Here is a 26384-nt window from a genome sequence, read left to right as displayed (position 1 = left end):
AAGTCCCAGTTAAAATTCTACTTTCTACATGTAGCCTTTTCTGCTCTTCTTAAAGTTAGTTCCTTCTCTCTGTTGATTATCTCTAGTTTATCCTACATATAACTTGCTTATACATAATTATTTTCATATTGTCTCTATCAATAGACAATGAGCCCCTTGACATCAGAGACTATTTTATGGACTTTCTTTGAAGTCTCTGACCAAAGAAAAGTTAATCATAAACCTTAAGTCATAAAATCATAGATTCAGAGATAGAAGGAATCAGGCTATCTGGTCAACCTTCTAATTTAATAGATGAGGAAACTGAGACAGAGGGGCAAAATGAATTACCTAAAAGTCACAAAGGTACTAAGTAAAAAAACAAAGATTTTAATTCATGTTCTAGAGCAAAGATGGACAGCCTTTTAGAGATGGGTGTCCCACCTCCACCCCACCCCCAGACCAAGTGCTGTGCCCATGCCCCCCAGAGACTACATTCTGTGCCCCTCCCCCCACTGAGTTTGTGGCTTCCTCCCCTTACTCCACCCAGAGGAGGGAGGAAGCACTCCCATTAGACTGCTGGGCAGGGGGCCAGCTGATGTAGTCAGGTTTGGGGAGAGGGAGAGGCACTCTTCTCTGCTCCCCTCTAGCTATGTGAGCTATGATTCCCTCAAACCTAGCTCCTCTCCAAAGTGGAAATTGAGGGGACCTTGAAAATTTCAAAATACACCCTCTTTAGTCACTATTCAAGGAACCAGAAGCTATTTCAAATGCAACACTTTATTGAGAGAGAGAAAGATGGCCAGAAAAAAAAATTATAAAAAGCCTCAGTTTACAGGAAAGCCCCTTATTTATAATAAAATATAACCCTCAGGTTAAATGATATCATCCTGATACATTCACCCCATCACATTCCAGCCTTCCTGAAGAAGGTATCCTCCAAATTAACCTTTTTAGCAAATGGTTAAGGTTTTACTCTGCATGCAGGGCTGATTGGGAGATTGCCACTACCTCTGACAAGCCATTATTGTGTTTCCTTTCAGGCAGGCTCTCCTTTGAATGCAAATAGAATAGACTAAAGGGGCCCAGGGTTGCCTATGAAAGAAACCAGGGAAAGGGGTTATAGAACAGGAAAGAGGCTATTAGCCTCCCTCAGGTTCATAAAACTTCTTCCTAAATCTAGACTACAGTTTTGAACATTTTAAAAGTACAAACTCAAAATACACATCCCCAAATCCCCAAAATACTTTGCATAGTAAAAACACTGGTTGTTTCTGATAGTAAAGACATGTTTCTGTCTCACTCAGGTCAAAAGTAATTAAGAGGCCATTTCATTCTGAATGGGGTGGGGCAATCTTGTACTGCAAGGTATGCTGTCTTGAGGAAACCTGCTTACTAATGCCTACTGGGGAGAGGAAGAGGGGAATAGCCCAGCTGCACTTCCCTCCAGCTTTCTAGTTAGGAACTCTGGTGAACTCTGCACTGGATCTTTGGGGCACTGGGTCCTTGGCATGCATGCCTATAGAGAGGTCTATGCATACCATCTCTGGCACATGAGCTATCATAGATTTGCCATCACGACTCTAGAATGAGACCATCACTTCCCCAGTCTAGGTCCCTTTGTAAGAACATCTCCTCTCTCCCTAGGCATAAGCCTATCACAATGAATTTCCAAATCACATGACTTTTTTGGATGGCACCACTGATTCATATTGAGCTTGCATTTTGCTGAAATCTCCAGCTCTTTCTAAACTAACTGCTCTCTAGTTACACCTATCCATAAAGCAGATTTTTCAAAGCAAACAAAAAAGATAAATTATCAAATTTATTATTAAATTGGTTCAATTTTAAAAATCCTAGATATTTAACATCTGTGGTTTGCAAAGTCATGGTGATACAAAAACAAAAATAACAAAACAGTTCCTAGCCTCAATTAATTTAAATCACCTTGGGAGATACAACATATATTTGTGAGGAAAACTGAGACAAGTAGGAAGATCAGGGAAGACATCACAGAAAAGCTGTTTCCCAGAAGTGAATTCTGAAGGAAGATAAAGATTCTGATAGGTGGATTTAAAGGAGCACATTCCAAGCATGGGGAACCACTCTTGCAAATATATTAAGATTGGTGAATAATCCAGTTTGATTGGAACATAGAGTTCATGAAGAGGTATAGTATGAAATATAGTTGGAAGAAAGATGAGAATCATATTACAAAGGACTAGATTTTATTCTAAGTATTTCATTCCATAGGCAGTGAAAAATTTTTGAAGATACTGAAAGTTTTAGAGTAGAGGAGAGAGATGATTAGCCTTGTGTTTTAGGAAAATTATTTTGGAACTCTGAAGGTTAGATTAGGAAAAAAGAGATTAAAACAGGATCTTGCAATAGTCTAGGTGAGAAATGATAAAGAACTCATTTAGGGCAGTGACTGGATGAACATTAGGAAAAAATGAATAGGAAATAATGTGGATATATAACCAGGAAGACTTGATAACTGGTTCCATACCATGAGGGAGTGAGCAGAATTAAGGATAAGTCTGAGTTCAAGAACATTGATGACTTAGGAAATGTTAGTACTGTAAGAGATAGAAATCTGGAAACTGGGAATAAGGCTGGAAGAGCTGCAAGAACCCTGCAAGCATCAAAAGGGGCAGAAAGGAACTTGGAACCTTGGAGTGAAAAACAAAACAAAAAAAAAAACAAAAAAACCCGGATCTAGGCAGTTGAAACTGACTCCTGGCTGAGAGTACCTGAGCAGAGGGGTTTGACACTGACTCAGTCTAAAAGTCAGTGATCTTTCTCTCCCTGAATTCCTGATCCCAGATCTTCCCAAACCCCAGCCAGTGGACAAGGACTTTGAGAGACATGCAGTCGATAAAGAAGATAGCTACAGCTCCCTTTGAACCTTGAACTTGGGGACACTTGCTGTGCCAGCCAAGAAACCAGGGTTTCTCTACTCTGAACCCCTCAGGGGTTCAGGTTATCAGACCTGAGCTATCTAACTTTGGGGGGGAAGGGTTTTAATTAGATAGGGACCCCCTCTCCCTCTTTCCCTCCTGAATCTCAGTCCTTACCCTTCATCAGTCCTGTCCCTTTCCTGCTTCCTTTGAATAAACTCAGTTATTAGGACCCAGAACTGACCCCAGCTTTATTAGAAGACAACCTGAATTGAGAGGGAAGAGAAGTGGTCTCTCTCTCTCTCCAGAGAGACCTGAACACCTGAACATGAGACCTGAAAATAACACCTGAAACCTTTTTCAACAAAGATTCCAGACAGCCTGGCAGTAGGAGTTGAAGGCAGCCATAATGGGGGGTCTAGTCAGAGAGGGCTGAGGGGGGAAAAGACAAAATCCATCCTCCTTCTCTACTCTGGCTAAACAACAACACCTTCTCTCACTCTGTCCTTGCCTAAAAGAAAGAAGACTTCATTCCCTTTTCACCTTTTCTTCCTTTATTGTAAATCTCTTCCCCTTCCCCACCCCCCTCCCCTTTATTACAGTACTTTTAATAGATATAGGGAAAGTTGGAGGAAGAGCACATTTATGGTGAGGACATCTTCTGGACTGTCAAAATCTCTTTGGATCTTGACTGCCATTCAACTTGGTAACTGTCACTTTGGGCTTCTAGTAGTCTGCATTTCTGATAAGTATTTCATCTAAGCCTTTGTACAAATCATAAATACAAATGTTAACCCACAAAGGACTGAGCACAGCTCCAAGTTCATGTTGAAATCACAAATGATTATGCTTTAGTCCAGGTTATTCAACTGGTTTTGAATCCATTTAATTGGATTTGTAATTTAATTCACATTCCTCCAACTCTTCCTCCTCAAGAATAGCCTGAAACACTTCATCAAATGTCCTGCTAAGATTGAGGTGAGCTAAATCTGCTATATATAGGTAAAATATATTCTGGTCTTCCGTATAAGTTGACCCTGTCTGAAGAGGAAATGAAGTTAGTTTTTTTTTTTAATTAATAATTTTTTTATTTTCCTTTCTTCCCATTTCCCTCTCCTATTCCATAAAAAAGAAGAAAAAAAAATAAAACAAAACCCTTGTAACATATGCACAATCAAGCAAAACTAATTACTACATTGGCCATATTTTAAAATATGCAACTCATTCTGCAACTTGAATCTGTCACCTCTGCCAGGAGAGTAGGTAGCATGCTTCAGAGACATTGGTCCTCTGGAATCTTGATCACTGTATTGATCTTTAGTATTTTAAAGTTCCTTAGCATTACAATATTGTTATTAGTGCATAAACTGTTTTCATGGTTCTGCTCACTTCACTTTCCTTTACATAAGTCTTTCCAGGTTTCTCTGAAACTGTCATTTCATCATTTTGTTTAACACAATAATATTATGTTATAATCACATACCATAATTTGCTCATTTTCCAAGTGATGGTCAGTTTGTTCTTGATGAAGCTGCATGGCATTGTAGGCTCTTTGTAATTGCTACTTCCTTTTCAAAATATTCACTTCTCAGCCCTTTAACAATATTTCCTAGAATTTGGCCAGGAATGATAGTGAAATACATTTGGATTACATTCAGGAGATTCCATTTTCTTCCATCTTAAAAAAAACACACACACACAACAGGATGTTTCCCCTATCTGCAGTATTCTTCCAATTGTCCATAATAATTTTTGTTCCGTCCTTTCCAGATGATCATCTCCTTGGAAAACAAAAACAAAATGTGAGCTGGGCAGCACAGCCTTCTTTCCTTCCTACCTTCTCACAAAGAGCAGATCTGTCCTTACTTGGATAATTGTTTTTTCTTAAATATTGCTTTAAAAAATACTCCTATCTTTCTGTTGTCAATTTTTGTTGTCACCTTCCCATCTTCCTTCAACAGATCATCTAGCTCTACATTGATTATTGTTGTTTTATCAACATTGCTAAAAAAAAAATACCCTCATCTTTCTGTGTTCACTTTTCCTTGTCAGACCCAGAAAGGAATGTATTGGAGCCAACTCACGCCAGCTCCTGAGAGCTTATTGTTAAATTTTTAGTGTATTTGCATCTTAAAAATGGGCAAATATTAGAAATCAGAGCTTAATTTATTGTTTTATTAATTGTCTAGACATAAGAAAATGATGGAGAAACTATATTAATGATGCATATTGAACTTAAAAGAGTATCCTTGTGTATAATTTTTGCTTTTGTCCTCAGCTTATTCTATGTTTTTACTCTTCTTCACACAATGTATAGTCCATCTAAATTAGCCTTCATGCTGTGAAATTCCATATTTCCATCTTGTTGCCTTTGTGCAGGCTGTTCCCCTGCTTGATTTACAATCCTTTCTAATATTCTCCTGTTAGAATTCTCTGGCTATGTTGCTAGTTCTGAATACACTTAGAGTATTATCATTTAGTCTTTCTATCTTTTCTATATGAATAGTCTATCAAAGGCTTGCTAAAATCCAGGCAAACTATATTTAGAGTATTTGCCTGATTGACTAGTGACTCTATCAAGAAAGGAAATCCAATTAGTCTGGCATGTTGTGATCTTTGTTCACTAATCATGTCTTTAATGAGCCATTTGATACTTTTTGTAGTAATCACTGGAATAAAATCTGCATATTTTATTCACTTTTCATTTTTTGAAAGTCAGAATATTTGCTCTTTTCTAATATATGATACATTTGTTCTTCATTATCTTTCAAATATGGCTGAAAATGGTTTAGCAACCACTTTATTAGTTCTTTCAGAGTTCAAGGACATAGTTCATCTGGGCCGGGTGATTTTAATTCATTAAGGTCAATTAAGTGCTCTTTTCCTATTTTCTTTCTTTTTTTTGTATATCAACGGATCCCTTCCAACTCCTAGTGCCTTCCTTTACCCTTAAGTATTTATATTTATCATCTTGATATTTATTCTGTATATACTTATGTGAATATATATGGTGGCACTAGCACTTTTGGAGTGAGGGATTGTCAAACCCTTTTTGGGGCTGCTCATCCACTTTTGGTGTCCACCTTTCACTCAACTCTCACCTGTGGCTCCGGGAACCTATAGCATGCAAAGTGGCCAGACTTCAGTAAAACAATCTTGACAGTCTAAAACAAATTGAAGTTGACTGACAGACCTCAAGCCCACTGGTGAATTAGGGGCTATGTCTATCCCAAGCATGTAAAGACTTCTTTTGGTAGAATGGGTGGAGGAGAACAATTTGTTCCAACAGCCATGAAAGTGGCTGAAGCAAGTATTATAGAGCACTTAGAATCTAGTAAGCTGTCAAGGATGCCAAGGTTTAAGAGTAGGTCATTGTAGACTGTATATGTATATATTGTATATGACCATTGGCAGTCCTGACTTTTGGCTTGCCACTCTATCTTGATGAATTTGGAATATAGAGTGAAGCTGATGACTTTGTACAACTCTGCCTCATATTTAAATCCAATTCACACACAAGTCAAGATATCACCCTGTGGTGTCATTAGTTCTTTTTGAATAAGGAAGGATCAATAACAACAGCAACAAGTAATATAAGTATTTGTTATCTCACCCTCTTTGAGGTTGGAGATTATTTAATTCTTTATATTTGTATTTCCAGTGCCTAGAAAAGTACCTGGTCCACAGAAGGAACTAATAAACACTTGTTTTTTGATTGACCATTCTTATTTGGCCATTTTCAACATAACCTGAATTTCCTTGGCAAAGAAAACAGAAGCAAAAGTAAAATTCAGGAAACTTCAATTCAACAAGCATTAAGTACCTCAATCTTCCCCTCAACAAACATTTAATTAGCTAACATTTTACTTCTATTTCTCATCCTGAAGTTTAAAGGGAAATGTGTTTTTCTCCCCTTACATGTTCCTTTTTCCTTTGTTGGGCTACTTTCATTAATTAGGACATTATTAATTTGGGGGCAAAACAGTTGAAGAAGGGGGAATGACTGTTTCTAGAAAGTAAAAGGAAGAATACAAATAGATACTAATTATAATTAACCGCTCATCCCTAAGTGTCCTCTTCCTCTTTTCAATAATAATAAAAAAACTTGCTTGGGCTATAGAAAGAAAGAATTGCAAGTTAAATGTCATATTATTAGAGACAACCCATGTGTCTTCACAACCCAACTCTTACCTTTTGAACTTGAAACTACTACCTCTCTCTTTAAATTCTGCTTGCTTATTAAGTAGTTTCAGAGCCTGGGGCTTAACTGGATGCTGTCATTCATTATTTGTTACTCTACAACTCTGCTCTTACCTTTGAGAAAAACAGTTTCTACTTTGGCAGAAGTACAAACTAGATGAGTAGTATAGGAATGATAGTATAGGAAATTCCCATTTGAGGAAACTCCCTCCATCAAGACAAGCCAACACCTTCTCTGTAACTTATAATCTTAGAAATTCACTAAGAAGTGACTTGCCTAGAATAATATAGCCAGTATATGTCAGAGGTGGGATTTGAACCTTAGTCTTCATGGCTTTGAAGAAATTTCTTTATCTATTACACCTTGCTGCCTTGATATGAGAAAGAAAATCTGGAAAGCATCAAATACACATATTTTTCCATATCAGGAAAAATAATTTCCCTAGAACAATGGTTCTCAATATTTTTGGTCTCAAGACCTCTTTATTTAACAGTTATTAAGGACCCCCTCCAAAAAATTTTTATGTGTGGTTTGTATCTATTAATGGTTATCATATTAAGAATTGAAATATCAGTATTATGAAAATAATTTTGACCTTATAATCAATCAATCAATAAACATTTACTAAGTGCCTACTATGTGCCAAGCACTGTGCTGTTTCCTTGCTCCTCTTAAGCGGGGATGAGGGGAATATAGCCCCCAAAATAAACAATTTGGTCAGCCCAGTTACACTAAAAGACTAGAATAGTGAGAAGCCCATTTATCCACCAAAATTGCAAACAGAAATTGTTGAAGTTCTTTAAGCTATAATACTCTTGAGTGCCCTTTCCTATAGTTTAGTAGACTTTGTTTTATTAATTAATTAGATGGTGTTATATGTGTGTATGTGTGTGTGTATATATATATATATTTTTACAATTTCATATCTAGAGAACTAGACTAGCTTGAGGTAGGCTCGGACTATAAAACATTTGGTGATTGTCAATCAGATTGGATTGGGGTGACTTCACTGAAGTAGGAGAAAGATGATACAGAAGGGTTGCCCTAGGTGGCCTCCATGCTTTTGGCAGTGCTTCTGGGGGTGCTGGCCATAATATCACCCATTACACAGACAAGACTATTAAGATTCAGAATTCCTTCCTTCCAGTTGGAAAGCAAGTCCTGAGATTTTTGGCCCTCACTTTCTATATTCTATGACTCCTTCAGAGGAGGAATGACATTGCTTATTGCTGTTGTTCATTTGTCTGCTAACTCTCTGTTTTCATTTTTTCTTCTTTTAATCTCCAATGTTCCTTATGTCAGGCTTCTTAAATCCCTAAGATCAAGGTTTTCCAGCAACATTTCTAAGACTATTTAAATAACAAAAGTCCTCTAGAAGACTTTTAGGATTTGCTTATCAAGTGGTAGTATGTAATTAGAACAATATTTCCTAAGACTGCCACATAGGCCAGGCTCTATCCCATATATGGGATATATTATATGGGCAGCTAGAAGGCAAAGTGGATAGAGTTACTAGGGACTGGAGTCTTTTCAGCTGTGGGACTCTGGAGAAGTCAAATAACCTCTGTTTGCCTCAGTTTCCTTATCTGTAAAATGGAGATATAATAGCTCCTACCTCCCAAGATTGTTTTGAAGGGGCAGCTGGGTAGCTCAGTGGATTGAGAATCAGGCCTAGAGACAGGAGGTCCTAGGTTCAAATCTGGCCTCAGCTACTTCCTAGCTGTGTGACCCTGGGCAAGTCACTTGACCCCCATTGCCTAGCCCTTACCACTCTTCTGCCTTGGAGCCAATACACAATATTGACTCCAAGACCAAAGGTAAGGATTTTATTTAAAAAAAAAAAAAGATTGTTTTGAGGACCAAACGAGATAAAAATTGTAAATTGCTCAGGGCAACACTATGGAAATATTACTTATTATTATTATATAGACTACGCTCATTTTTACTTAAAAGATCCTAAAAACCATCCTTGGAATTTTAATTGACTCAAGAAACTAAGGCTTGAACCATGAATGTAGTGTCCTGGTAGCTAATGAATACAAAAGTCAGCACATAAAGAGCCAGAAGCTTCTCAGAACAGAGCAAAAAGAAGTAAGTCACTCAAGTCTTTCTAGACCTCCTCTTTTTCATATATAAAAATAAGGGGTTTGAAAATATAGTCACAAGAATATCAACCTTAGAGTCAAAGAATTTGAGTTTGAATCCTGGTTCTCCTAAGGTCACCAGTGTGATTTCACCCTGGTGTGCCTTGTTTTCTTCTCTAAAATGGGTTGATCTCTAAAGTCCCTTCCAGTTTTCAATCCTATGTTGCCTACTTTTTATTGCAAGAACTCTACGTGCTTCATATTTAGACATAATTAGAGATGTGGCAATGTAGACATTCTGGATCCATAATGTCAAGGAAAAGTGAAAATTTGCCCTTGGTAACAACTTTCTCACCTGGAAATGTAGCTCTATTCTTACCCTTATTTAGCTGATATTAAGTATTTTTTTATTTTTATTTATATGACATGCTGTTTTCTAAGAACATAATTTCAAGGTTAAGGTTCTACCATATTACCACCATCTCCTACTGTTAATTATTAGCTTCAGAGCCATTTTGGCAAAGGAAGAGGCAAAATTTTTGTGTAGGTGAAGCTTATCTTTGAGTTCCCTCAACCCCCATTGGAGTCTCCAACCCTAGAGTGTCCTGACCTCTTATTATCTTCTACCCCTTCCATCCCATTCCCCTCACATTTCTGTATACCTCAGTAATAGACTCCTGCTAAGGGAAGACATAGAGAGCAGTTTAGTCATTTGTGGGTAAGAAAATGAATCACTTTTAGTAAGATGAATTAACAATTCTTTTCCCACATTAAATATGGTTTAATTATTTTTTCTTTTTCATTTTTATTATATACTATTATATATTATAAACAAATACATAAAATTATGTGCTAAACTATAAACTTTACATTATTTTCAATTTGTTTAAAATATGTAAATTACATGTGCTAATATAAATATTCTTTGCTTTTGAATTCCTTTTGTATTTTTAAAATTTGATGCATTTGTTCTTCTGAATTTTGTGGCTATTATTGTTTTTATGTAATTATAGTATGTATTATTCTTGTTCTCTTTTCATCTCTTCATATATTTCCCCTATTTTCTTTTTTTTGCCTTTTCTAAAAACATAATATAATCTATTACATTCCAGTATCACAGTCAGCCATTTCTCCCATCACTGTATTTTCATTATTTCCAGTTATTTTGTCAATACAAAGTTTTCAAGAATGTTTTCATATATATATATATATATATACAGCTTTTTACCTTCTTTTTATTTTTTAAACTCTTACCTTACGTCTTGGAGTCAATACTGTGTATTGGTTCCAAGGCAGAAGAGTGTAAGGGCTAGGCAATGGGGGTTAAGTGACTTGCCCAGGGTCACATAGCTGGGAAGTGTCTGAGGCCAGATTTGAACTTAGGACCTCCCATCTCTAGGCCTGGCTCTCAATCCACTAAACTACCCAGCTATCCCCTTTTTTACCCTCTTAGTAAAGCCCTTACAACTTTATTCTAGTAATAGGATCCCTAGGTCTTTGAGCAGGGAAAACTTTTATAGCTCTTAATGTATATTTCCATCTTGTTTTCTAAAAAGCAATTCACAACTGCTCTAGCAATATAATGTTAGGCCTGTTTCTCCATGTTTCTATCAGCATTTAAATTGATCATCAGTTTAACCTGTCTGGTTCTCAGTTAACATACACTACCAGGTTCCCTGACTGATTTAACATAAGGAAGAGAGGTCATTCATTGGTGTTAGCAGCTTGTCCAAAAACTGTAGTGTAAAGACAGACTCCTGAAGACCAGAGGTGATACCTAGGTAAGCCCTATCCCAAAAAGCAATTTAATTGTTCCTCAAGGACTGGTACTTGGATTGTGTGGGTCAAGTAGGAGTAAATACCTACTTTTGCAAAACCCAGAAGTTCATGTGGAGAGATGTCCCAGTAGACAAGGAAATTAGTCCAGACTCTAGGATTATGTGATAAATAAGAGATGATATCCCATAGAAAAAAATTTCCTGGGAGTGTTATTTAAGGCCAACACTCTGCACATAGCTCACTGGTCCAAATGTAGCCATTCCTCAATATAGGTTGCACCTCTAAAATGAAATCTTTGAAATAAGAAATATATATGTATTTAAAAAATAACACGCTCATAATTTATACAAGTCAGATGGGGGGGGGGGGAGGATGTGTGGTTTGTGTTTGGTCATTATCTATTTGTAACATAAACCCAAAAAGCTTAAACTAAAAAAGATTCTTGGGATGAGAAGGATAGTATGTGAAGGATAGTTTTTGCCCAAAACCAAAGCTAGTTAAATTTGAGACTTTTTTTGTTCTTTCTGAGGAGTAAATAGAGGACAGCCAGCAGCTTCAGGGCTCAATCAAGATGTAGCTGATCTGTATCCTTTTGAGCAATCCCAGCATTGACACAGAATTTCCAGTATCAGTTTTTCTATTCAGACGAGACATATGCTTTTTAGTCCCATGAAGTATTTCCGAAACCTGAACTTTCAGTGCCAGAATGAGTAATCCTGCTTTAACTGGGTCATAAGAAAGTAATAACTAATGCACAGGAATCGTTTAACTGCTGAATAAGAAATCTCTGTGCCACGTTATGAAATATGCAGGAAAGGAATTCAGGAGATGACAAAGATGGAAGGAATCCTAGAACAATAATAATTTTACAAAACAAATTCTGTCCCAACAAGTCCTCATTGGGGAAAATCCTGTGGCACATATTTCTGAGGCCTGAAAAATTGGAATGAAGCTAAAGAACAACAGTCTTTCCAAACAAACTTCTGCTCTGGGACTCCTAAGTAATATAGACTCCTAAATGGAAAACATTATCGCATATCGCATGATGAATTTGGTCATTATCTCCCACAGTGAGGAAAAAATCTACTATTTTCATCTTACTATAACCACTTGTGCTGGATACAGTCTTCAAACTACATCTTCTTTTAATCTTTTTACCTTAATTTATTTTCATATTAACTTAACTGAAATGAAACAACCACAAAACCAAAATATAAGACATGGTTGTACTTAGCCAAGGAATTCCAATAGCATGTGATCATATATGCTAAAGATAGTGGATATAAGGATAGATATTTGTTCCAAACTTGAACACTTATTACTTTTTAAATATTTAAGTACTTTTTAAAATTTTGCTAATCTCTTTTGTTATATATACCCTATAGTTTCTTCCCTATAACCACCACCCAACTCAGAAAAATCCTTTATAACAAACTATTGTAGGTTTTAGCTGCTATAAAATGAATATAATAATAGCACCTAACTCCCAGGGTTGTCGTGAGGACAAAATGAGATCATATTTATAAAGCACTTTGCAAACCTTAGAGTGCCTTATAAAAAGTCATTATTATCAGTAGAAATAGTTGCAGTAATTCAGAGAGCATGGGTGAAAATATATGTAATGTTCTGCATTTAAAGTGTCCCCTCACAAGGGAGAGAAGAGAGGTAAATTTCCTTTGGAAACAAAATTAGTCATTACATTTAATCTGTGTTCACATGCCTTTTAGTACTTTTTCATGTATGTTTCTAAATATCTTCCATATTATTAATATGCATATGGTTCCTTCCCCCTTGATAGAGTTCATATAGTCTCTGAATTCTCCATACTTCTCTCTCTTTTTTTTTTTGACATTTTTATTCAGATCTGGAAATTTGTTGGTTTAGGGTAACAAGTGCTCTGCAGCTTACTGTCTTTGAGAATCACCTAAGTCACACTGAGATGAAATGACTTGCTTGAGGTCACACAGAAGGCACGTCAGAAGTGGTTCTTGAAACCAGATTGTCGTGACTCAGACCAATTCAGCTCTTTATCTGATATACCATCTTGCCTCTCCTGTCATTTCTTATGGTGTAATATTTTTCCATTAAATTCATATACCACAATTCGTTTGGCATTTCCCCAGGAGTCAATGGGCACCCACTTTGTTTCCAGGGCTTTTTGTTTGATTAGTTTTTTTTATTACTACAAAAAAGCAGTACTACGAATATTTTGGGATATCTGAAATGTTTATTTCTGACTTTGACCTCCAGGAGGTATATGCCCAGTTACTTATATCTTGTATACTTGAAGGATTCATGATTTTGTAAGTATGGGCACTCCCTCCACAAAGATGCAAAGCATAATTCCTATATGATTTGCCAGATGGTGTTCAAGTGTGACTTTGGCCAAAAAAAAAAAAAAGTCCTAGACTGGCTGTCAGAAAATAAACATTCTGTCTGAAACTGTGCTCAAGACCTTTCTAGCTTGTTAGGACTTAATAGGGCGTGTTTCCCCTTGCTACAGCCTTGGAAAACTCAGGGTTGCTACTATACCATTGGGGGAAGGAAGTGAAAAGTGGTATTACAGGATATTGAGTTTCTGAGACTGTCTAGTTTTCCCCTTTCTTGATAAAATTTTAAGAGGGTGTCCAACATTCTAAAAAAAATCTAGTATATTTGGGATGAAGATATTATAGTTCCTGTATATTTCCTTAGCTTTGGTTTTCATTACTTCCTCCCAAGACATTCTTTTCCTTTGAATCCTGACTCTGTCCTGTCCAAGGCATTCTTTACACTATTCTCAGAGTAATCTTAGACACTTCCTCTGATATAGATCTAATTTTATCATCCCTGGGTTCAAAAGCCATTGTAGGGAGATTGAGAATTTTTCTGGCCAAAAATACAACACCAAAATACTTTGGACTTTGCTGTTATCAGATATATATGTATAATAAAGATAAAAATTCAGGTGGTATGGGTGAAGAATACTAATCATATCTCTTTGGTCTACCTTTTGTTCTGATTAAATTCATCTGCAGTTAACCTAGAGAGAATCTCAGGAGTGTATAAGTATAGATGACAGTCATCTGCAACAAAAGTCTTTGATCTTTACCCAAATATAGAGGTCAAAAAAGAAAGACTTACTATTAGTCTAGGGGCACTCTGCCTGGCAATTATTCACTGAGTATGGTGCCTATGATTAAAGAGTTATCAACCTGGTCCATTTTCAAAGAGGACCAAAATGACATCACTGGAGATACCATTTGACTCACACATAAATTAGATTTAGGTAAGGCACGAAATTGTCAGTCTCGCTCTCTTTCAAAGCCATCCAAGTCCAGTAACAAGACAAAAGTCAAGGTGACTGGTGATGGATGGCTTAGGATACCAGGGAGGACTTTGTCTTCCTCAATGTCCCCAACTTCTAAATGTTCTACCATCCCTGGTTCAGCTACCTTCATGATCATTGGAATAAATTGCTCTCATGCGTTCATTCCATTGGGGCAAAGTCTTCACATGCCTGGGTAGACACTCCACTCCACACCAATAGATTGAGACCTCTCAGTTAGCCTCAACCTGGTTTTAGCCCATCTACTGACTCTGTTTACCAGGATGTGCCCACTTCATATGCTATAGCTTCTTAGAGCCTCAGGTGAGCAGGTGGGCATCAAAGGAGGAAAGTGGTCCTAAAAAGGGCTCAGAAAGCCTTCACACAGAGGTATTAGTTTTCTCTGAACACCTTGTATACCTCTATCATCTTACCCTTATTATGAAGAGGTTCTAGCCATTCTATCCAAAAAGAATAAAGCTGAGATTCTTAGTTAAGTATGAAGAAATTCCCTCCCTGGCTCTATTTTTGACTTTTTGACCTTTGATACCATCCATCTACTGCTATGTCAAATAGGAACTTCTCTTGGTGCCTAGGGTCTTCTTCCCTTGGAAAATTCATCATTATCTGTGGCTTTCTCACTTTAGAATATCCATCTACCACACCACCAACCCCCTTGTCCTCCATTATGGGTAGGGATCAAGGCTTTATCCCCTTCCTGGTTCTGGTTTAGACTTTCTAGAACTCAACACCATATCCTCACTTTCCTCCCCTTTTTAGCTCCTTTTGGTATTTTGTCTTTGAACCTGAGCTCACTGAAGGCAGGGACTGGGTATCTCAGGCACTTAGAACAGTGCCTACTAAATGCCTATTGCCTTACTCTGAAAAAATGAGCCCCTAAGATAGAAGTGGAGAGCAAGGAAGGCCCAGTAGAGTAAGACACTCAGTCCACAGAGCAACAAAACAGAGATAGATTGCATGGAAAGATCCAGCAGAGAAGCTGTGGCCAACAAGGACCAGGTCTAATGAGCAGTGAGGAGCAGTACAGGTGAGAGCTTCACCAGAAAACAATAGACATCCTAAACAGGGGGATATCAAAAATGGCAGACCAAGTAAGTAGTAAAGTTTTCTCCCATAATTACTCCAACAAAGATTAAGGAAGAGTACCTAACTTAGTTTTTAACACAGTAGACCTCTTTTCCAGCCCAGGTCAGTATTAGAGATGCAACCAGAATAGGTTCTGAGGAGAGGCTATATCCAAGAAAACCTATGCAGAAACCTTCTACTATACATGCAGGGCTAAGACCTGTACCTATTTACATATGGGCAGGGAACATGGAATGGGGTGAAGCAGCAGTTGTGGGGTTTTTTATCCTAGCCTGGGGTATCAGAGCTTTCTGAAGCAGATTGAGGCTGGGGCCTATGACCTGTGTCTATGTGCCAAGGAAGAGAGTATAGAGCAAAAGAAATATTATAACTTTGTTCTCTGATCCCAGAAAGGGGGAATTGGGGTGGGTAATGGTTCTGGTGCTGAGAATGGGGCTGGGTTGGCTATGAATCCACACCTCTGACTAGCCCCCAAATTTAATTATTTGAGAGCCTACACCTGTGCACTGGGATAGGAAGTATATACTAGGGTTTAGGACTAGAATGAGCCTAAAGCTATTGCTCTTGGCTGGGCCTATAAGTGAATAACTAGGATAGGGAGGATGGATCAGTTCTGTTGCTCTGAACCCACTTGGTTGAGAGGGACAGAAGCTAGCAGCTATCTAATGCAGCTCTGACAAGGGACAAGCTGTAATTGCATTGCCTAGACCTTGAAATGGGATCTGGAGCCTACAAAGCTCAGACCAGGAGAGCAATGATAAGACTGCTCCATAGGTGGAATCTCCTTAGGAACTAAAATTTTGCAGCTTGTTGGCCTGACTCATTTCTTGAAATCTCAGAGGAAAACAATCAATCCCAAGAAAAGGAATAGTATTTATCAGGACCGATTAAGGCCCAACAACCCCCCTCCCCAAATATATAGACCATGATATATGTACTGACCAAGTAGAGAAATGTATAGATATGATACAAAATTCCAATTCAGAAGGTAAGGCTTGAAAATGAGTTTAAAAAAAAGTAATATTATGGATCCAGGAATGACAAAGGTATATACTCAGAAGAAAAATCTAAATCCATAAACAGCAACATACAAAACTTTAAATAGGAATATAGAATTGTGGAAAGAAAAGACAGAAAGAAAAGATGTGGAAATAAATATAGAATTATGGAAAAAATATTGTTACAAATTAAATGAAAATTCTATCAGAAAGAAATAGAATAGAAATGAGAATTCTAAGGGAAAGGGTTAGAAAGAATTAATCTAAAATTATTACAAGAGGTATAAAACCTTAAAAATTAGAATGGACTGAGCCTCTTGGACAAGATGGTAGAGTAGCATGGAAAGGTAGAACCATGCTGAGATTCCTCTCAAACCAACCTTAAAATAATGCCTCATAACAAATACTGGAGTGACAGAACCAATAAGGGGATGGATGGAGTGAAGAAACTTCTGCAGAAAACAACTGAGAGGGGAAAGCAGTACACTTGGGAATACATGCCTCCCACTCCCCACCTCTTGAATGAACCCAATCAACCCAGGCATAAGCCAATTTTGAGACTCTGAGACTCTGCCAACAGCAGAGCATCCCACATGTACCCCCTTGAAGTTCCAAGACCTAGCCCAAGCCTACAGTGAGGCTCCTAGCCCTATCGCTATGATAGCAATCCTATGACACATGTGTCAGTATGAATAGTCTAGCTATACCAGATCTCAAACAATAATATAAAGCATTAATCATCAAAACAACCTAGTATTGGCTAAGAAATAGAATAGTGGATCAATGGAATAGGTTAGGAAATCAACTCACGGTAGTTAATTACACAGTAACCCAGTATTTGATAAACCTGAAGAACTCACAATTTGACAAAAACTACTAGGAAAACTGAAAATCAGTATGGCTGAAAGTAATTATAAAGCAACATTCACACATAGACCATGATAAAATTAAAATGGATAATTGTTTTAGAAATAAAGGGTGACACTATAAACAAATTAGGAGAACATGGAAAAGTTTGACTTATGGATAAAGGAAGAATTTGTGACCAAACAAGGCATAGAGAACATTACAAAAAAAAAAAAGAAATGGCTAATTTTGATTACATTAAATTTAAAGTTTTTTTGTACAAACAAAACAAATACAACAACTATTCCAAGGGAAACAATAAATCGGGAAAATGAATTTTATAGCAAGTATCTCAAAGGTCTAATCTCTCAAATATATAGAGAACTGAGTCAAATTTGTAAAAATACAAAGCATTCTGGTCAAAGGATATGAACAGGTAGTTCTCAGATGAAGAAATTAAAACTATCTATAGACACATGAAATATGCTCCAGATTGGTATTGATTAGAGAAATGCCACCTCTTGCCTATCAGTTTGGCTAACATGACCAAAAAGCAAAAAGATAAAGGTCAGAGAGGATGTGGGAAATTTGGGATACTAATACTAATAGTTGATAGAACTGTGAATGGACTTAATCATTTTAGAGAATAATGTGTAACCATTCCCAAAGGGCCAAAAAATGATATATACTCTTTTAACCCAGCAATACCACTACTGGATCTATATCCCAGAGAGATAAGAGATAAGGGAAAAGGACCTACTTATCCAAAAATATATTTAACAGTTCTCTTCGTTGTGGCAAAGAATTTCAAACGGAGAGGGTCTCCATCAATTGGGAAAAGGCTGAACAAGGTTGTGTATGTGGTTGAAAAGGAAAACTATTGCACCATAAGAAATGATGAACAGAATGAGTTATGAAAAACTTGGAAAGACATATAAAGTGAAGTGAGCAGAATAAGAACATTGTATACAGCAATAGAAATATTTTATAATGAGCAATTAAGAAAGACTAGCTATTATCAGCAAAGCAAGTTTCAACATATCCTCAAAGGACTCCTGATGAAAAATGCTATCCATAGCATCTGACTGCAGATCATGGCCTGCCATTTTAAATTTTATTTTCTTCATGAAATTTTTTATTGTACAATCTATATAATCCTTCCCTTATTCATAAGTCTGACAGGTAATCTTTTCCATGTTCCCTTAATTTATTTGTGGTATTGCCCTTATTAAGAATCCATTTTAACTTTATCTTGGTATATTATATATATATATCTTGGATATGTTGGTCTATGCATGTTTTATTGCAAATCCTCTTACTATGCTACTTTATTAAATATATTTGCTTCAAACTAATTACTTCATCTGACTGAATAGGAAAAAAAAATACATTCATGGGGACCCATGACCTATTTATTACTTTGAGTAGATGTGGACCCACTGTGCCTTGAACAAGATAGCTATTCTGGGGACCCCACATGTTATGACTACCCTGAGGACCCTACAGGTCTTTTAACTTCAATGGTTCCTTCTATACTTTCCACTTAATGCAATATAGACTTCTTTGTGTAGGCCTTCCAAAATCTAGCTGCAATCTATATTTGCATGCTTATGCTATATTCTAAACTTTCACCAAATTAGAAAACTTTTAGCCATCCCAATCTCATCCCATCTGTTTCATTTTTCTGCATCTCTTCTTCTCCCCTCTATACGCTCTCTCTACCTAATAATATGCTTCTTTTCTTTTGAAGTCTAGTTCCTATGTTATTTTTTCCATGAAACTTCCCTTAATCCCTCAAGCAAGAAATAATCTCTTTCTCCTTGAATAACTCATACTATTCCATTTGAACTTTTCATATAGACATATTGTAGTCATACTTTTATTTTCAATTCAGTTTAAAAAGCATTTAATAAATGGCTACTATATGCAAGGCAATATTGAAGTGATATTATAGCTATTTAAATGTTTTATCCCCACTATAACTAATTCATTGGGTGATGCCAGGTCTAACATCAGGAAGAGGAAGACTTATATGGAGTTCAAATCTGGCCTCAGACACTAGCTATATGTCCCTGGGCTAGTCACCACTCTTTTTGCCTCAGGTTCCTCATTCTTCAAATGAGCTGAAAAAGAAGAAAGCAAACCATTCCAGTGTCTTTGCCAAGAAAATCCCAAATGGAGTCATGAAGAATTGGAAACCACTAAAAACAACTGAATGAAAGAAAAGGCAACCCAGTGGTACAGTGGATAAAATGCCAGGTCTAGATACAGGGATATTAACCTTGAGTTCAAATCTGACCTCATACACTTACTATGTGACCATATGCAAGGCACTTAACCTGACTTGCCTCAGTTTCCTCAGATGTAAAATGGGTTGGACAAGGAAATGGCAACTAGGAAAAACCCAAATCCCCACCCCCCCCAAAAAAAGAAAAACCCAAATGGGGTCATGAAAACCATAAGGGAAACTTATCAAAAAACAAAACACCCTCTCTGGTCCCAACATCCTTCATTAGAATGGAAGCTCTTTGAGAGGAAAGATTATCTTGCTTTTGTATTTTTATCCCCAAGTACAATGTTTGGCACGTAGTGCTTAATAAATGCTTTTTATTTTTTCAAAGGACCAAAATAACAAAATGTTTTCCTCTAGTATGTAGTCAATGTCTCTTATTTTGTGAAATATTTATATTGCCTGTATCTATTTATAATCCTTATGACACAATATCGGTAGGACACTCAGCCCCATGAACTATCAGTTTCCAAAATTCTAACAACACTGGAAAACGGCACATTTCAACTCTTTTATACATATAGATAGCGCCTCCTTCCAAATAGGTTTCCTTGACTGATAACTACCCAAAGTGTCCACACTGCTAGAACTATAGTACATAAGTTCCTACCATTGTGTTCACTTTTGCCATTGATAGCTAGCAAGCACAATTAGATCAAACCAAAGGCATTTCCTGAAATGGTATTATATATATTACATATATAATAGTCTTCCCATAAATCTGAGGTGCATATGCCTACAAATATCCACAATGTCAGTGCTAAAAGTGAACATACAAATAATACTTGTGTCAAGGCAAACTCCTAGGGGACACTTATGACCACAGCAATTATGCTGTTCACCCCATTGGTGCAATATCTCTTTGGGGTAGGACATTCCACTTGGTTTCTTGGGCCTATTCCTTTCCACAGCTCAACTTGCCCCCACAGCTGGACTCTATTTGGGTCTGCTATCTACCTGTTATGAAGTATTTTCTTAGGTAAGTGGCTTCATTGCAAAGATGCTACTCTGAAAAGTAATTTGGAACTCTATCCAAAGAGCTGTGAAATTGTGCATACCCTTTGATACCCAGTATTGCCATTTCTAGGCCCCAAGCCAAAGAGATCAAAGAAGAAAAAGATATATGTGTGTAAAGATATGTATTGCATGTTTTTTTAATAGCAGCAAAGAACTGGAAACTAAAAAGATACCCATTTATTGGGAAATGATTATAAGAACATTTATAAGCTTGTACAAATTATAAGATTGTAATAGAATACAATTCTACATAAGAAGTAATATGTAAATTTTAAAAATTAATATTCAATATTCCAAGTATTGGAAGCAAAAGGAAACTAAAAAGCTAGAGAAACAGAGAGAGCTCACCAGCCTCGCACATGAAAAAGAGAGCATGAGGGAGGCCTTACCCACAGTTTAAAACAATAACATACTAATGTGAACAAAGGGAAAAGGATTCTTAGGACAAGAAAAGAATTCTGGTAGATGGAGTCCAAAGGTCCAAGATTTTCCAATTACACAAAGGAAAAGGATGGTTTTAGAGCAATTTAGGGGAACTTGTGTGAACTAATGAAGAATGAAGTGGGCATGGCCAAGAAAATAATTTATACAGTAATAACAACATCATAAGGAAAAACAGAATTTTAATGAGCACAATTGCCAATCACACCTCTTCAAGACCTAAAAGAGAAATAATAGACCCAAAGGAAAGAATGAGACAAGCATTTGGTCAGAGACTGGAGGAAAATAGATGGGAGTAGAAGAGGATGTCATGGGATTTTAAGATGAAGAAAAGGGGAAAACAAGGAGTTTGTGTCTAATGGCCTCAATTTTCTCAGGAAAATGGCGAGAGAACTGAAATGGAAATAAGTGGGAGTATGTAGGATACTTGAGGAGAGAAGAACAGGTTTGGGTTAGCTTCTATGGGGGAGTAATATTGGGAATCAATTAGGGTTCAACAGTAGGATTACCTTGCTGAAATTGGACAACATGAATTTATAATGTAACCAGACAGTATAAGGTGATATGACTTCCTCCAAAGTAAGAACAAGGGAGATGGGAATAGTGGGAGTAACCTAAGGTTTAGCTTTGGCAAGGGATGGGCGGTAATAGATTAAAGGAATGAGGGACTCAGGTATAGAGGATGGAAGAAAGTGAAGTCAGAGCAGGGATTATAGCCTGATAAATATTGAGGAACGGAGGGACTTTAAGCCTCCATGAGGGCAAATAATAGGTTGAGGAGGAGAAAAGGAAAAGGCACTTATTAAGTGCCTGCTAAATAATGGGCACTCTACTAAATGCTTTACAAATATGTCATTGGATCTTTACAATATCCTTATGAGATAGGCCCTATTATTATCCCCATTTTATAGTTGAGGAAACTGTGGCAGATAGAGGTTAAATGTCTTGTCCATGGCTCCACAGCTAAGTGTCTGAGGATTGATTTGAATTCAGATCTTCCTAACTTCAGACTTCACAATTTATCCTCTGTGCCACCTAACAACCCTAAATATTATAGATATGCAGTCATTTCAGCTGTGTCCCACTCTTTGTGACCCCATTTGAGGTTTTCTTGGTAAAGATACTGGAGTGGTTTGCTATTTCCACGCAACCTTTTGAGGTAGGTGTTGTTATTTTGTCCATTTTACAGCTGAAAAAACTGAGGCTATTAGAGGTTGAGTGATGCCCAAGACCACACAGACTGCAATTTTCTGAGGTTGGATTGGGGAAGCAGGATGAGGCATTGGGAGAACTAGAATTATAGATGATTATGGTCAAATAGTATGAGGATTATACTGAGGCAGGTTAGAGTCTAGAGTTCATCTCAAGAATAAGGTAAAGGAGACTCCTATATAATATAGGTGGTTAGACTAAATGATGGACTTCTAAGGTCCTTTCTAAAGCGCAAGATTTCTTCTATATCCTAAGCTGCTTATATGTATCTATGTATATTTGGGGAATAAGTTTAATCACAAGATAATTTGTTCCCATGGTATGGAACTTACCTAAACAATCCTTTTTCCTTGGGGGGAAAAGTTAGTGAAATACAATCAGAATAAAGACTGATTCATTCTAAATATTGTGATATTATCTTGAGTCATACCAACCATCAACCTCAATTATGAGGAATTTGAATAGGAAAAAATATAGGAAGAAAGAAAAAAAGTAGGATAGATTCATTCTAGCCCTCTCCTGACATATCTTGTTCTTGCTATCTCAATGAATTTTTAAACATTTTAATTTTGATTATCTTTTTGACATAAAAAATGATCAATGACCTCTAAGGTCACTTCTCATACTATGATTCTATGATCCTATTGGCAAAACGATGGTGAGGCACTAAAACCTACATCATGTCAGTAATTGTGCATGAAAATGTATGTGAGACTGTAATGAATACAAAAATCCTTGATTTTACTGAAGACAAAGCCAGCAGATCACATCAGGTATTACTGGTTTCTCTGGGTGAAGGTGAGGCAATTCTAAGTTGCAGAGCAAGTGCTGATTTGCATTGGTAAAGGGAGTTTCCTCTACCAGCAAAATCAGAGATCTAATTGGTGCTTTTTCAAGGTTTGAAATGGAAATCATATCTTAACAGCTTCATGTAAGAGCCTGAGCACAAAGCAATTCACAGTTGCATGAGTCTTTCAGAGTGGTTAGGGTTTTTAAAAAGTAATACAGCATTTAGCTATGATTTGAATTTCTAATTAAAAGCCAACTTAAGGGTGTGCCTCAAGATTCCTCAGGGGCTTTGAGCTGGCAGTACCTGAAGATGAAGAGGCCAGGAATGTGGCTTGACTGGCAGAGGAGACCATTGCTCTCCCCCCTGGGCTTAGCTTGTCTCTGTACCTTTTCCCCACCCATTCATTTACATGGAAGATGGAAGAGACTTAAGCGTTTGAACACAAGAAACCTAGAATACTACTTCTATTTGATAATTATTGAGCAGATAAATTCACTGGGTTTATAGGTTTGCCTTTAGAGATTATAATTGGGAGGTGTACTCCCCTACAATAGGGTCAAGTCTGACAGAGAAGTCCAGGAAGACAGAAAGAAAAAGTCTAAGCCTGAGGGCATTGGCTAGCTGGGAGTACGCTTGCTTTTTGTTATAAAAATCTTGGCTCCTGAGAATCTCCTGTTGGTAAAATGAGAGTTCAGTACCATCTTAGAGAGGAACCAAATAGAGGGAGGTTTCCTCCTGGTCTTAGTTGGGGTTTCTGCCATTTCAAAAAGAGCTAGAAATGGCTGAGGACTTTATTCCAGAAATTTCAGTTGAGCTAGAGTTTGGGTGGTAAATTATCTGACTGAGAAGATATGAGAGGGAAAATTAAAATGAATAATCATAATGGTGGAGGGAGGAGCCAAGAAAGCAGAGTAGAGAAGCACTCAGTTGAGTTCTTCCAAATTCTCTATGAAACAACTATAAAATAATGCCTCAAACCAAATTCTGTAGCAGCAGAACCAAAATAGGTCAGGTGAAACAATTTTTCCTTCTCAAAAACAACTTAGAAGTTTGGAAGGGCCTGTCTCAGTGGGTGCCTAGAATGCAGGGTGGGTTATGCAGGTCATGCCTTGGAGGTCACTGCCCTAGCCTAGAAACAACTTTGGAATGATGGGGGTAAGGGTGGGTTTTTGGATACCTGGTCAGAAGGAGATTTCAGGGACCCTTTGCTAGAGTTGGGTTCAAGACCCTTTTGCATTGCAATACCCATTTCCAATTGCAGTCCTAGGGCCAAAAAAATTAATAGCATTTGGAGAAGAGAAGAGCAGGAGCTCAGGTCACAGTTCCAAAAGAGAGAGGAATATTTGTAGTCACTCAGAGGAGTAGGGACCCTGGTTTCAATTCTAAGAGGGAGGAGTACTAGCAATTATGGTAGTAGGAGAGCAGGGGACCAAGTCACAGTCCCAGGGTCAAGAGGAGTACTAGTCTCCTCCTGGATAAAGACCAGAACCCAGACAATGAGAGCAGTAACCACATCTCTCCTTATATAATACCATTTTGGAAGCACCAAAAACCTACAGAACCCCCAGAGTTAACTTTGAAAACAGCAGTAAGAAAAGCTTGATGCTTGGGACATCTCTACCTTGGATGCAGAGCTCAACTTTAACACAAAGTTAAAAGTCAAGCTATAGGCTGGAATTGTGAGTAAAAAAAACAACAAAAACAACACAAGAACTTGCCTAGAGAAGATCAAGAAGAGGAAGACAATGATGTCAAAGCTATATAAGCAAGACGGGAGGTCCTAGGTTCAAATCTGGCCTCAGCCACTTCCTAGCTGTGTGACCCTGGGCAAGTCACTTGACCCCCACTGCCTAGCCCTTACCACTCTTCTGCCTTGGAGCCAATACACAGTATTGACTCAAGACTGAAGGTATGGGTTTTAAAAAAAAAAAAAGCTATATAAGCAAAATGTGAATTGGATACAAAAAGAAAAATATAAATTGCATACAAACCTAACAAGAATTTATGAAATATTTAAAAAAAAGGATTTAAAAAATCAAATTAAAGGGCTCAGCCAGGTAGCTCAGTGAATTGAGAGCCAGACCTAGAGATGGGAGGCCCTGGATTCAAATGTGACCTCAGACATTTCCTAGCTGTGTGACCCTGGGCAAGTCACTTGACCCCCATTGCCTAGCCCTTACTGTTGTAATGGTTAAAATTAATGGTTTGACTAAAATATGAGAGAATGTGGTCACCAAAATTATAACTCAAGTCAAAAATGACTTTTCAGCAGCTTTTATTTTCAAAATAGAGGGAAAGAGTAAAGTAGACAAATGTGAAAGAGGGAAGAGTGAGAAATCTGGCTTATCACCCTAAATATTTGTTCTGGCCCCTGGCTCTACTCCAGTAGGGCTCCAGAAGCCCCAGCTAGAGAACCAAGAGGTAAATTAAGCAAGGGGTTCACCCATGCAGCCTCCTCCAAGAGGGAGGCCTATCTGGTGTTAATCTCTCTAGAAGTTAATTAAGGAAGGTCAGCTTTTTCCACTCACCAATCCAAAGTCCAAGGGGAGAAGATCCCAGAGCAGTCTTACCAAATGCTAGAGTCCCAGGTCCATGCTGAAGAAGATGATCCTCCACCAGCCTCCACAGCCTTGAACAATTTTAAAGACTATACTCACAGGAAGTTGCAGCCACTTTTTAAGACCCTTCTTTTCATCACTTCCTGTGCCTTTCTCCACTTTACACCGACCGATTTCAGTTTATAACTTTGCTTAGGACTGCCCAGAGGGCAGTCAGTCATTTCTGAGTTGTCACCCATTTTAGCACATGGGTTGTGGACCTCCCCCCACTTATGCATTAAGTAGGCTTCTGGTGATTAAAAGTAGGCAAAGGGAGAGTTAATTCCATCTTCACAATCCATCCTGGGTGACTAGTTTCCCCAATGGATCATTTGAAATAATCATTTTATAACCCTAAAAAATCTTCTAACTACATGTACATACAATATTGCACCCTCTAAGAGGAAACTACAATAATTAGAGATGAGAGGGAAATAGAAGATAGAGAGAGATAGCAAAATCAATGTTTTCTGGGTTCATTGACAAAAAACCAATTAGGGGGCAGTCCCCTTTGGCATAAAAGTTTACATTCAGAATAAATGTGTTCAACTCCCTTTATGTTCAATCAATCACACCCCAAAGTTCATTCTGGATCTTCTTGATGTAGTATAGATTTCTGCAGACATCTTTCTCCAAACAGTTCATTTTCTGGATTCAAGGAGTTAGCAAGCTCCTTTCCTGGATATTTTTCTTAAACAAAAATTTTAAATCTTGGATTTTGCAAAAATTATACACTGTTCCTCTGCCTTGGAATCAATATGTAGTATTGATTCTGAGACAGAAGGTAAGGGTTTTTTAAAAAAAATTTTAAATTAAAAAAATCAAATTAGAGAGAT

This window comes from Monodelphis domestica, chromosome 1 (assembly GCF_027887165.1).
Source record: "Monodelphis domestica isolate mMonDom1 chromosome 1, mMonDom1.pri, whole genome shotgun sequence".
Lineage (NCBI taxonomy): Eukaryota > Metazoa > Chordata > Mammalia > Didelphimorphia > Didelphidae > Monodelphis > Monodelphis domestica.
The sequence above is the reverse complement of the archived record's forward strand: the minus strand, read 5'-3'. Positions refer to the sequence as shown.